Below are 12,241 nucleotides of genomic sequence, written 5' to 3'. Positions count from 1 at the left end.
ACGCCTAGCTTTGCTGAAAAGTAGTTCATATTGAAATGTCCAGCTACAGAAATTCTATAGTCATTATCCATTGGGTGGCGGGGCCTTTTTGATCGAATTTCCAAGTCTTCTGCTTCACGTCACGTTATCAAATATTGTGTATATTTGATCAACTTTTTTATTTATTTATTTATTATTATGTTTTTTTACGAGGCACTTCTTCTGTGGGCCTATGACATTTAACATGTAATTGCAATACCTCAAATAAGTAAGGAGTCGATCTGAGGTAAGTAAGGAGTGGATTAGGCACTCTTCGTTGGCCATATGTTTTTGTTAGAGTGAGCCAATTTCGTTGTTATTTGAGATGTTTTGTGGCCACCCAATCAATTGAAAAAAAAAAATTGAGAGGTGGCTGAATTACTTCCACTATGGCCATAAGGTGGATTGGCCATTTAGATATAGTCGAAGGGGCTGCTGAATAATTCTATGGCCATTTGAAAGTGGTTCGGCCACCTCTCGGCCAACTAAAGATAGTCGCCAATATCTTTTTTGTTTAATTTTTAATTTTTAAATTTTTAATTTTTATTTTTTAATTTAAAAGAAAATGCTTCTGTTATTAAAAATTTTATAATTTTTTTAGTTGGTTGTTTAAATATGTACATAAAGTTGTACTTCTAGATACTTTTTCAGTTAATTCTTGATCCATAAACTTACAACTTAGAACATACAATAGGCAAACCAAAACCAAATTGATTCATTATTTAAGGAAAAGATGTGAGTCATAGAGAGGTTAATACACCTTTAGATAGACCGTTAGAAATGGATCTTCATGATTCAGTGACTACTGAGCGACCATTTAAGTATCTAAGAATCTCCTCAAATTTTCTAAAATATGAGATTCTCAGATTTGTAACGCTGAGTCATTCATTACATCTAACTGTCTAAATAAATGCATATATTTGTGTTACTAAGGCAAGTGGGTTTGACATGTGGAAAACTAAAGTTACATGTCTCGATAACACAGAAATCTCTGCATTTATTTGAACCTTTAGATATAATGAACGACTTAGATTTTAAAATATGAGAATCTAATATTTTATAAAATTTGATAGGATCTGAATCAAACAAATTGATGCTATCTTTTACGTCTGTTTACACTAAATGATGCTAAAGTTAGGTCCTTTCTTTTACCCAAGGCAAAGATTATGTCCTTAATGTAAATGACGTTAATTGTAGAGAAATGATTGGTGTCAATAATTTGTTTATATTTTCTTTATATTTTCTTACAAATTCAATAGATGAACCATTAAATTTGTAAAGTTTACATAAGTTCACAAATTTGATAATTAATTTATAAAATGATATAGAAAAAATATTAACAAAATATTGATACCAATAATTTATTTCAATTGTTTTTGAAACCTGCGAGTGCTTGTTGAATTGTCAGACTGAATTTCAACCTACTACAAACGTTGAATTGTAAGAAAAGCTATATAAATTCATAATCAATTAATTTAAAAGAGTAATCTAAATATAAATGCTTATTAACGTAAAAGTTTGATTACATACCTCTCACCCTCCCAAAAAGAAGAAGCGAACAATTAATTTGAATTGTTGAAGGGTTGAAGTAAGAAAAAATTATGTAAGAAAATATACAAAACCTCAAATTATTGAATTGTTGAACGGCTTCTTATTATCTAAAGAGGGAGCTAACTTGGAAAACAATGTAAAATTTATATAGTTTGAAATTTACAGCAAATAATAATTGAAAGAGGATAGGGTTGTGTGGAGTCCCAATAAACCCTAGGTTAAAATTATATCAAATAAAAAGAAAAAAAAATAGAATTAAGCATCAACTTAGGTACATATGTATTTCTAATAGCATCAATGAAACGAACACCTGCACATGATCTAACGAAAAATATTGTTTTAATTAATTAATTAATTTTTTTTTTTTGAAATCAATATATACTCAATCTGACAAATTGCAAGTCACTGTTAGCTTAGAGTCAGAAAATAAAAATAAAAATAAGGTGTGGACATGCGTTAAGTGTGTTTTTTTTAAGTGGTCAACAAACCGCGTTAAGCAAAAGTTTTGAAACATTAGTGAAATGACCCGTTTTGCATTGTTTAAGTTTTGGAACGATGCGTTTTGTATTATCGTCTTCAACCTTTTTTTCATCTTCTTCAAAGTTCATGACTTTGACCTAATTACAGTGAGAGGAAAAGAAAAATGGTGTGAGTCATGAATCCCGCTCTTATTGGAAAATATTTGCCTCATGATGAGTGGCTGAGAGTAGGCAACCAGAAAATTTGGACAAATTCTACCATGACCAAGGACAATTTTTAGGAAGTGAGGGGGGCATTTGACCCCTCTCAAACCTCTCCCTCCGCCCCTATATTTATATATATATATATAACCACACAAAATGTCTTTTTTGGTAGTGTTTAAATATTTTTACATAGCACGTGACAACACACATGTTTCTTAAGATTTTTTCAAACTTTATTTGTCTAATTCAAATATATATATATATATATATATCACATGCAAAGGAATCGATGACATTTTTATAGACTTAATTTGAAGTAACCCAATTTAAAAGAAATCTATACGGGACAATTTTGAGACCCCGTGGGCCATAGACTTTTGGTCTTAAATTTCTTGTCTCATGGATGACATCTTAGACTCTAGGTTTACTTATAGACTACCACATTTAAAATGATTAAATTAAAGGTCTTGGTGGCTGTTGAAAATCTATGCATTGAAGCTAAACTTTACATGCCATTAAGGATTTTCTGAAATGATGAAGTTAGTGCATTTAACTGTTAAAATAATTATATATTATTTAAAATTTTTAAAATAATATATAATCCAATTAATATTATTAAACAAGTACATTTTTTTTTTTTTAAATCGTAATTGTTGATACATCGATTTTAATTGTAACCATAAAATGAATATTATATAATCCAATTAATTTCCTATTTCCAACCTCTTTTTTTTTTTTTTTTTTTTTTTGCAAACTAAATATAACGGACACCGATCAATGCCTTGATAAACATATGTCAATTGGTCAGATGACAATAATAAATAATTTATCATTAAATAAGTACATTTTTGGTATACAAAATCAAATTATCATTGGCTTTGATCTACATGTTGGCAAATGGCAACGCAAATCCAGCCAAAATTGGGAAGATTTTGTAACATCGACTGTTAAAATAACAATTAAATCATTAGTTTTGGAATTTAAATGACCTAAATGATTTAACATGGTATTAAAATAAAAGTATTTTTATTAGTTACCTATTTTTTAACTTTTGCAATTCGCAAGTGTACTTTAGTTAAACATGCCTTTTTCATAATTTTAGGGCATTTAAAACGACATTTGTCAAAGTTTAGAAGGGCACTCATTACTTTTTTAGACCGCCACTTGTCATAATTCTAAAGTTTCCTGGTGAATGCTTTTCCTTTTGTGTAAAATATATGATGTTATTATGATTATGACGTTCAATCCATCAAAGGTTCACAATTTGGGACGATTGGTTGGGTTGCTGATACATGTATTGTACGAAATTCATATTTAGGGTAGAAAGCATATACACATGTATATTAGTTACACTCTAAAACATTTTGAGCATTTATTAAACTAAAATGAAAAATGAAACACAAAGAAGTGACAATGTAGGGTAAAAATTGAATACCTAATCAAACCATAAGAATTTAAAATTAACTGTACCTTGGACCAATTTAGCACGTATAAAAAAAGTGATGCAAATGGAGGAGCTGCAGCGTATGAGGCAGATAGTGAGGAATTTTTGTAAAGATTTGCTTGAATATGGATTCTATCTTCCCCCATAATCAGAAGCAGTATTAGACATAGAAAGTGATGACATTGAATGTCTATTCATTGTTGGAGCAAAAAGTTCTGGCCTTGGCATATTTGATGAAAGAATAGGCAATGGAGCCTCTAAATTGAGAACAAGAATTGTTTGCCTTATTGAAGGTCTAAGGTTTAGCTAGGGTGAGCGCACCAATGCCCTACAATCATCAAATGCTCCATTTGCTGCTCATCAAAATCTCCACCCAACCTTGGGTCAGTTGCTTCAAGTACTTTTCCTATTCCATAGAGCTCCCAAACACATTCCACCATGACTACTTGATCTTTAGGGGCATTGGGCCTGATTGGTTTTCTTCCACAAGCAACCCAAAGCGACAATTCCGAAATTATATACATCTGACTCCTTGCTAGCCCTACTAATTGTAAAACATTCAGGAGTCATGTAGCCCCTGATGCCTGCCAATACAATGGTCTGTGACCCTTTCACATGGTCCACAAGCTTAGCTAGCCCAAAATCCCCAAGTTTAGCATTAAAGTTTGAATCAAACATAATATTACTTGATTTTATATCCTGATGGACCACACATTGTTCCCATTCCTCATGCAAGAAAAGCAAGGCCGATCCCAATCCTTGAGCAACTTTGTGCCTCATTGCCCAAATCAATAAGCTTTCTTCAGTAAAAAGATGTGAATCTAAGCTTCCATTGGGCATGAACTCATAGACAAGCAGTGGCGGAGCCACGTTATGCTTTGAGGGTGCCAAAAGATTTTTTTTTTTTTTTTTAAAAAAAAAAAAAGAAAAAAAGAAAAAAGAAATTGCTTTTTTCCAAACTAGTTCCATACTAACACGGCACCTAAAAAAAAAAATTATTTTCTCCTACTTTTACCCAAGTTACTAGCACCCTAAAAACGAAATACATATTTCTTTTCTCCTACCCAAGTTGCACACAGCTGCACGGCTCCCCAAATTTTTATTTTATTTTTTCCCCTCTCTCTCACAGTCTCACATACGGTTGTTCCCCAAATTTTCTTTTCTTTTCTCCTCTCTCTCTCTCTCTCTCTCTCTCCACTCAAATGCAGCAGACGCTCCATAGCCTCCATCCACCATTCCATAATTTCCATAGCCTCCATCTCTTATTTTCTCCCTCTCTGAGCACTCTCCATAACTTTTGTTGCTTTTGGGTTCGGCAGGGTTCTTAGAAAAATCGAAATCAAGGTGAGTCACAGCCCTAATTTCCTAAACTTTTGTAATCCTCTGTTTTTTCTCTGTTTACTTGATATTTCCTGTTGATTTTCGTTAATAAATTTGTGCAGTAGTCTGTTTGTCTGTATATATCATTATATTTCCTGTTTATGCTAAAAGTCTCAAAATGTTTACAGTTCTGCTACGTATTCACTTCAATTGAGAAGTTGAACTGAAATTAATTTGAAGACAGAGAAGAAAAAGGAAGAGTTTACACAACCATAGATATGGATTTTTGATTTCCATCTGGGCTAGTTACTGCTGTTAGCACTGGCTGTTAGTTAAAATTCATATTGATATTGATTGAATAGATTGACTTATTTTAAAAAAAATTATTGTCATCAATAGATTGATCTGAAAATATTTTTTCTTTTCTTAATTAGCTTGGTCTGTCTCAAGTATGTACCATGCAAGATAACATGTGGGACAGACCAAAAATTCTCATCCTTTTTTCTTTCATGAAATCATAGTAGTAAAGAGTAAGTAGCATTATATTATCCTACAAGAATACGGTATTTATAACAAGTGTGGAGGTAACATTATCCTACAAGAACATAAAAAATAACAATATTTCAGCTGTGGCTTGCAGTTGCCTCTTCTACACAGGTCACATGTTTAGACAACATTATTATTAGCCTTGCAGTTGCTTTTCTGTCCATTAGGGTGCATAACAGTTTCGTTAATAAATTCACTATTAATTTGAATGATTGAATAAACTTTAATATCCGTATAACAGATTATTTTGTTGTTGTTTAAAAACTTTGATTGTCTCTTACGGGATTGTGATTTGACTTGAAAATTTAACTTGTTTAATATTTATGAACTTTTATAGATATTTTTTTGTGATGCATATATTGTGTGAATTACCAAATTTTTTTGGATTCCTCATAGGACGCAAAAAAAAAAAAAAATTAGGATGCATATATTTTATAAGACGCCAAAAAAAATTTAGTGGCACCACCAATATGAATTGTCTGGCTCCACCACTGTAGACAAGTAAGAGTTCTCTTCTTTCATGACACCATCCAATGAGTTGCACCAAATTCCTATGTCTCAATCGACTAATAATTTTTACTTAAGATGCATACTCCTTTATCCCCTATTTAGACCCTTTTGATGCCCTCTTAACAGCAATGAAGGAATTTGAGTCCCTTAAAAATCCTTTGTAAACCCCACCAAATCCTCCTTGGCCTAACTTTTCTTCATCATTAAAATTATTCGTGGCATAAGCCAATTCATTAAATGAAAACCTCTTCGGCCCTGTTTCCCCTTTGAAATTCGTCATCCATGTACCTATCAATGGCAAGATCCTCTTCTGCTTCTGTGTCCCTCCTATTCCTCTTCCAAAAGCCAAATATAATTAAAGCAAACCCACGAAGAAAAATAGATCCACCAACACCCAAACCCACGACTAATCCTAACCTCTTGTTTTTCCTTCGGTTAGGGGCCGAATTCGGGCTTGGACTACCTGCCACTGTCGTATTTTCCAAACTTGAGTTAAAATCCCATGTGCGAATTGTATGCATTGCAGGAGTATTTCCTGTTGCGGCTCAGAATCCAAAAGTTACCCACTCAGGTAAGTGATCTCTCAAATCAACAATATAAGAAAGAGATTGCCATATGGTAGCATTGTTTATGAGACCAGTGAAGAGAACACTCAAATTATGAGAACTTGAATTATAACTAATCCAAGCTTCATTAATTCTCCCTTCCATAATAGATATTCTACTCCCCTGCCATGACACATTAGCAACAGATAGCATGGATTTTATATCGATACCTACATGTTGGCCACGCGGATCATATTCATTTGAATAGATGTCAAACTCCACTGCGACAAAAGTATTTTCCGTCGAATTTAATGACTGGTAATCCCTGGCAAGACCCATAGTGCCACCTTTGGTGACAGGATTAGGAGTTGTTGATCCATTAGGAGCAAGAAAGAAGGTAATCCCATCTCCATCACTCGTGTTATTTTTCGAGTCAATGACAAAGGAAAAGTGGGTAGTGCAATCTGTAAGATTACGGGATGCCTTGTCCCACAGTTTCATGGGACTGAAATACGTGGCTCGACCTACAAGCGCTGATCTGACATGGTTGCCGGTGAGTTGGATGACTTAGCCTTCAACGAAAGCTCTCTCATCAGCTATATGGGTGTCATCCGAAGTGAAAGTAGTGAAGTTGAAGGATAAAGCACTAGTAAATGGACGTAGATAGAGAGGATTAGGGGCTTTGGAAATGAGAAACGTTTGTTTTTGAAGATGTAAAATGCCATGAGTATTGGAACTTGCAAGGGAGGTTGGGTCTGAGAACAAATTGCAGACTGCAAGAAGAGAAGTTAAATTTGTGTAACGGCAACCGACAAGCAAGTTCCCTTTCTTCCGGAATAAAAAAAAAAAAAAAACGCCAAGCTAGCTCTGCTCAAAAGTAATTCATATTGAAATGTCTTATTCAAAAATTCAAATCTAATCCCTTGCTGCAGGCCTTCTTTTGTCCCATTTCGAAGGGAGTTGTTGAACTACCCTTATAAAACTTCATTATTTTTATTTTATTTTTTATTTTCAGTTTTTAGTTTTTTTATTTATACTTCATACTTTTTCTTTTTTTTTTCAAATTTTTAAAGGTATTTTTATCTTATTTTGTAAGGTCATTTTTGTCATTTTTTTTTTTTTGTTAACCTTGAGGTGACATTGACAATTTTTTATAATTTAGAGCATTGACTCAATTAATAATTTGGGAGATACTAAGTATCGACAAAGGGTTATAGTTTTGGATTGGAACCCACAACAATTAGCTCTTCAAATTGCTAGTGATTTGTGCAATTAATGTAAGAGCATATATGAGACTCACCTGTCTACACAAATTTTGGTTTGTCCAAACACTCTAATAAAAATACGACATTTATGTAATTTTTCCACTACGTTTTAAAGAAACGACATTATGTGAATAGCTTAACGAGCTTTTTTGAGATAAGACTTCAATCTAACTACGCTTTAGCAAAACGACATCCACTTCACTCTATTTTTCGTCATTCTATAGGATAAGCTACTATCTAGTAATTTTTACTGTCGGCACATAATATCCCATTATAGTTGACGTTCCTTTAATGTAAATGACATTAGTTTAAAAAATTTTTAGTTGGTTGTTTAAATATGCACATAAAGTTGTACTTCTAGATACTTTTCAAATTAATTCTTGATCCATAAACTTACAACTTAGAACAAACAATAGGCAAACCAAAAACAAATTGATTCATTATTTAAGGAAAAAGATGTGAGTCATATAGAGGTTAATACACCTTTAGATAGACCGTTAGAAATGGATCTTCTTGATTCAGTGACTACTGAGCGACCATTTAAATATCTAAGAATCTCTTCAAATTTTCTAAAATATGAGATTCTCAGATTTAAAACGCTGAGTCATTCATTACATCTAACGGTTAAAATAAATGCAGATGTTTGTGTTACCGAGGTAAGTGGGTTTGACATGTTGAAAACTAAAGTTACATGCCTCGATAACACAAAAACCTCTGCAATTATTTAAACCTTTAGATATAATGGAGGACTTAGATTTTAAAATATAAAAATCTTATATTTTATAAAATTTGATAGGATCCGAATCAAACAAATTGATGCTATCTTTTAGGTCTGTTTACACTAAATGATGCCAAAGTTAGGTCCTTCTTTTACCCAAGGCAAAGATGATATCCTTAATGTAAATAACGTTAATTGTAAAAAAATTATTGGTGTCAATAATTTATCTATATAATTTTTTTTTTATATTCTCTTACAAATTTAATAGATGAACTATTAAATTTCTAAGAGAATATAAAAAAAAAATATAAAAAGATTAATTTATAAAATGATATAGAAAAAATATTTACAAAATATTGATATCAATAATTTATTTCAATTGTTTTTGAAACCTGCGAGTCCTTGTTGAATTGTCAGTCTGAATTTCAACCTACTACAAACGTTGAATTGTCCTTGTCGCCAATGAGTTGGATGATTTGATCTTCAGCCAAACTGATGAAGTTGAAGGATAAAGCACTTGTAAAATGGGCGTAGTGGTGAGAAGAAATCGGTGACCATTAAGAGATAAAAGAGGATTGGAGGCTTTGGAAATGGGAAATATTGTTTGATTTTGAAGTTGTAACAAGACATGCATGATTGGAGAAATTGCATACTGTAATATGAAGTACTCTACGAGAAAAGCCGGTCAATATAACTAGCACCGAAAAGGCGACAACATTATAGACAGAAACAAAAAAAATTAAAAATAAATAAATAATTACCATAAACTGCGAAGACTTTGACCTTGTTGTTTGTCGCCAATGAGAGTGTTGAAATAATGATTATGTAGAAATAAGAGCGGAAGCAATGTAGAAAACAAACACAAAGAATTTTACGAGTGGTTCGGTGTTAGACACCTACATCTACCACTCGGAATACCCCTAAGGGCTACATTGTGCTCATTAACTTGATTTGTCTATAATACAAATGTTCCTATTTATAGGGTAATGTCTAAATACAAGTTTGATAATCAAATCCCCTTGATTTGATTACAATTAACCTATAAATAAAGAATATTTTAATATCCACATAATTATAAAATATATGGAAAATGTAATATAGAGGAAAATGTAGTTTATCCCCTGAAGTTTCATGAATTTTTCAATTTTAACTCCAGAGTTTAAAAATTGGCAATTTATCCCCTGAAGTTTCAAAAATTGGCAATTTAAACCCTCCGTTTAATCTTTCCTTCTAAATGGACGGAAATCTATGAAATTACATCATTATCCTCAGAGTTTTTTTTTTTTTAAATTTCCGTCCAATTTAACAGAAATTAGTAACGGGAAGTTTAAATTGCCAATTTTTGAAACTTTAAGGGGGTAAATTGTCAATTTTTAAACTTTGGGATTAAAATTGAAAAACTTTTAAAACTTCATGAGAATAAACTACATTTTCTCTTATAATATATTTTCCATATATTCTAACAGAGGATGTTAGTTCAAAATGATTAGGCGAAATGTACACTCGCAAAAAAAAATTAGGTACCATGTATGGGGCCGAACAGGAACACCTAATAGGTTGAAACGGTCAAATGAACTAAAGCCAATCCAGTTCCGTTCAAAACAATTGCCCATTGAATTGATTAGGTGATGTGTACAGAGCTGAACAAGGACATTCGATAAGCTGACACTGTCAACTCAAAACAAGGGAAATTTTGCGATGCCGTCCGTCCGGGCTAATCAAATAGATTAGATTAATGTGAGATTGAAATATGATAAGAAAGTGGGAAAATTTATTAGAGAGAAACTTCTGGGCTTGTGAGGAGCGGAAGACTAATTAGTTTTCTTTATTATTAAATTTAATGTTGGGGTTACTAGTAGATATGTCAGGGATGGAAATAAGATAGTCCAAATGGTAAAGATATATCTTTTGTGGATATTGACATTCATTTAAAAATAGGGTTAAATATTATTTCAGTATATATAGTTTGCACCAAAATTAAATAGTCACTTGAATTTTTTAAAATATCGTAAATGGTACATGTGGTAAGCCAATAAATACACTTGGTACTTTTGTCAAGATTTTGTAAAGTTTTTTAACGGAATGCCATGTCACTTTTACATGTGAGTGTCACGTGGCATGGTACCTGAGTTTTTGGGTGCCACGTCATATTTTATTTTTTTAAAAAAAAATTTTTAAAAAAAAAGAAAAACCAAAAAAAAAAATTTTATTTAAAAAAAAAATCCAAAAAGACAACCAAAAAAAAAAAAAATACACTAGGTGGCCGCCCACCCCGTTTGGCCTGGGGGGTGGCTGAACCACCCCCTTAGGCCATGGGGGTGCTTCGACCACCCCAAGATCAGCCGTATGGGGGTGGCCGAACTATCCCCAGGGCCCTAGGGGTTGGCCAAGGGGGTGATTGGGCCACCCCCTAGGGTCAAACCCTCAAATTTGTTTTTGAGGGTTTGGCCCAAGGGGGTGGCCGAACCACCCCCTTGGGCTTGGGGGTGGTTTGGCCACCCCAGCGTATTTTCTTTTTATTTTATATTTTTTTTGGTTTTTTGGTTTTTTTTTTTTTTTTAAAAAAATGAAATAAAATAAAATATGTTTTTTTGGGTTTTTTTTTTTTTTTTAAATAAAATATGAAGTGGCACCCAAAACGAAGGTAACATGCCACGTAGAGTCCACGTGTAAGGATGATGTGACATTCCGCTAAAAAACTTAACGGAATCTTAACAGAGGTACCAAATGGGTTTATTAGCTTACCATATATACCATTTGCTATATTTTTAAAAATCAAGATGATTATTTAATTTTGATGCAAATCACAAATACTGAAAATAGTATTTAACCCTCAAAAATATAATCCGTTGACCGTTACCATGGGCTCATTGCGGTGTGGCTATCATGAGGGGCAGCCGTGACATCAAAATTTTGTGAGAGGAGATGCGGAATTAAAATAATATATATATATATATATATATATATATATATAATATCTAGACCGACGAGAACACATCTAGTGGTCTTGGAATACTTGAATGGTCTTCCCCTGCTTCAAATTCCCTCTTTCCCATTTTTATTTTTTTTTATTTTTTTTAGAGTATCCCCTTTTCATTCTGATTTCCCTAATTTCTTTCTTTCCTCTTCTAGACATCAATGCACCTAACACTTCTAGAGAGAAAGAGAGTTCGAGAGAAAGGGGAAAGGAAAACTGGGAGAAAGTGAGAAAAAGAGACTAAAAGCATGAGGAGGAGAGAGCATGAAAGAGAGAAGCTGAGAGAGACAGAGAGAAAGTGTGGTCACAGAGAGAAAGAGTGGGTAAACAATTTGAGAAAAATAAAGGGCAAGACGTCAAGAAGAAAAGAAGAAGAAGAGGAGGATAGGAGGAGTAGGGGTTAGGTTATAAAAACTAGAAAAACTACATGTTATAATTTTTTTTTTAATATTTTTCAGGAGCAGGCGCGTGCGTATCACTGCCGGCAGATGAGGTTCAATGGAGTAAGTCAACTCAAGCTTAGTAAAATTAATGAAACAAACTCCTATTTATTCTGGGGGAGGGGATCCCGATCCTTGGAATTTTTAAGAGAAATTTAGTTTTTGAAATTTTCAGGCCATCCATTTTTATTCAAAAGTTATTATTTTATCATGTGTCCCACTAC

General features: G+C 32.8%; 1 pseudogene; it reads right to left on the bottom strand.

Annotated features, from left to right (window-relative positions):
- Nucleotides 1-3,828: 3,828 nt before the first annotated feature.
- On the bottom strand, nt 3,829-9,230 carry LOC132177953 (L-type lectin-domain containing receptor kinase IX.1-like; annotated as a pseudogene).
- Between the last annotated feature and the right edge of the window lie 3,011 nt (nt 9,231-12,241).

The sequence above is a fragment of the Corylus avellana genome, chromosome 4 (genome assembly GCF_965113065.1).
Source record: "Corylus avellana chromosome 4, dhCorAvel1.hap1.2, whole genome shotgun sequence".
NCBI lineage: Eukaryota > Viridiplantae > Streptophyta > Magnoliopsida > Fagales > Betulaceae > Corylus > Corylus avellana.
This window is presented reverse-complemented; position numbering and strand designations above follow the sequence as displayed.